The sequence below is a fragment of the Corvus brachyrhynchos genome, unplaced genomic scaffold, assembly GCF_000691975.1.
Source record: "Corvus brachyrhynchos isolate BGI_N302 unplaced genomic scaffold, ASM69197v1 scaffold8, whole genome shotgun sequence".
NCBI classification, from domain to species: Eukaryota; Metazoa; Chordata; class Aves; order Passeriformes; family Corvidae; genus Corvus; species Corvus brachyrhynchos.
The window spans coordinates 1,436,065-1,437,918 of NW_008240031.1; the positions used below are offsets into that span (position 1 = coordinate 1,436,065).

At 48.4% G+C, this 1,854-nt stretch overlaps 1 protein-coding gene across 1 annotated transcript in view; it reads right to left on the reverse strand.

Annotated features, from left to right (window-relative positions):
• MTX3 (metaxin 3) overlaps window positions 1–1,854 on the reverse strand; it is a 15,910-nt gene that overhangs the window by 9,981 nt on the left and 4,075 nt on the right. The gene's annotated exons all lie outside the window — the stretch shown is intronic.

The following is a 1,854-nucleotide window of genomic DNA, read 5'->3' on the forward strand; positions in this document are numbered from 1 at the left end:
ATCGAGTCCGACTTGTGGCCGAACACCATGTCAACCAGACCATGGCACCAAGTGGCACATCTGGACTTTCCTTAAACACCTCCAGGGATGGTGACTCCACCACATCCCTGGGCAGCCCATTCCAGTGTCTAATCACCCTTTCTGTGAAGAAATTCTTCCAGATGTCCAGCCCAAAGCTCCCCTGTCACAGCTTAAAATTACGTCCTCATACTACCCACATCCCTTCCCATAAGGCCAACTCCTGCCTGGCTACAGCCTCCTTTCAGGTAGTTGTACAAAGTGATAAGGTCTCCCATGAGCCTCTTCCTTTTCACAGGGCTAAACAAACTCAGCTCTCTCAGCCCCTCCCCACAGGACTCGTGCTCCAGACCCTTTCACAGCTCCATTGCCCTTCTCTGGACTTGCTCCAGCACCTCAGTGTCCTTGAACTATGTCCTCTTGTCCTGTCACTTCTTGCCTGGGAGGAGAGGCCTACCCCTACCTGGCTACAAAGTCCTTTCGGGTTGTATCCAGGTGGGGGTCAGCCTTTTGGTAAGGGACATGGGTGGCCAGTACCTGTGATCCTATGGGGAAATGCCACAGCTGTAGTCCTCTTGAAACACTTTTGGTACTGTCTGGCTGAACCCTCACCCTCCAGCCCTGACACTGCACACGGAGTTGGGACTTTTCATGGGAGCAAAAAAAAAATTGTGGCTCTCAATCAACTGTGAAAAGCAATCATTAGCAATTTGGCTCTAAAAACAAGGAGCTCTGATCACATGTTACCAGTTTTGACTAGGTTGTAATGATAATCCATTCAGTGTGGTTTTAACTGCAGACCTTTAAAGGCATCGAGTTGTCAGCTGTCTGTTCCAGAGCTCGTGCAGACGTGCCACAGCACATCTAAATGCTAAGTCAAGTTTCCATCCTTCCCACGAAAGGAAAAAATACCACACACCAATTAAAAAAAACCTCCTGCACTGACCACCCTTATTCAGGTCTTCTATGCGTAAGGAGGAGAGTAAGGGTAGAGCTTCACTTTTCCTTTACCCCTCCCAGATCCACAATTTCAGATTCACCTGAAATTTGTGGAGGAAAGTGTCATGATAAAAACTTACGCCACAGATCTGAGGTCATTCTGTTCCATTTGATGAGGAACATGGGAGAAGAAATACATATCCACTTTTTTCCTCAGAAAAACATACCACTGACAGTGTTAACAGAAGCTTTTTTTTTTTTTTAAATGTTACATTTTTCCCTCTAAAGACTTATTTAAGGTACATACTTTTAAGGATATTTTTTATGTCTTTTCCTCCCTACAGGTAGGCACCAGCTAACTTCTTCTCAGTCTGTCCAGGTACTTTGCTTTGGTCTGTTCACCATGTGAACTGAGATGCACTGAGATGCAAAGCTCTGAAAGGGAATGGTGGATGCTAGCAGCTGTGATCCCAAAGATCTATTTCATTAAGGAGTATTTTACAAAGGGCTCAATACTTACATCAGCCCTGTTTAGTATCTTTGTTGATGACCTGTGCAAGAGGATTGAATGCGCCTTCAGGCAGTTTGCAGATGACACCAAGCTGATCTGCTGGAGGGCAGGAAGGCTCTGCAGAGGGATCTGGACAGGCTGGATCATGGGCTGAGGCCGATGGTGTGAGGTTCAACAAGGGCCAGTGCCAGGTCCTGCTCTTGGGTCACAACAACCCCAGGCAGTGCCACAGGCTGGGGCAGAGTGGCTGGAAAGCTGCCCACAGGAAAAGGACCTGGGGGTGCTGGTGACAGCGACTGAACGTGAGCCAGGGTGTGCCCAGGTGGCCAAGAGGGCAAATGGCATCCTGGCCTGGATCAGCAACAGTGTGGCCAGCAGGACCAGGG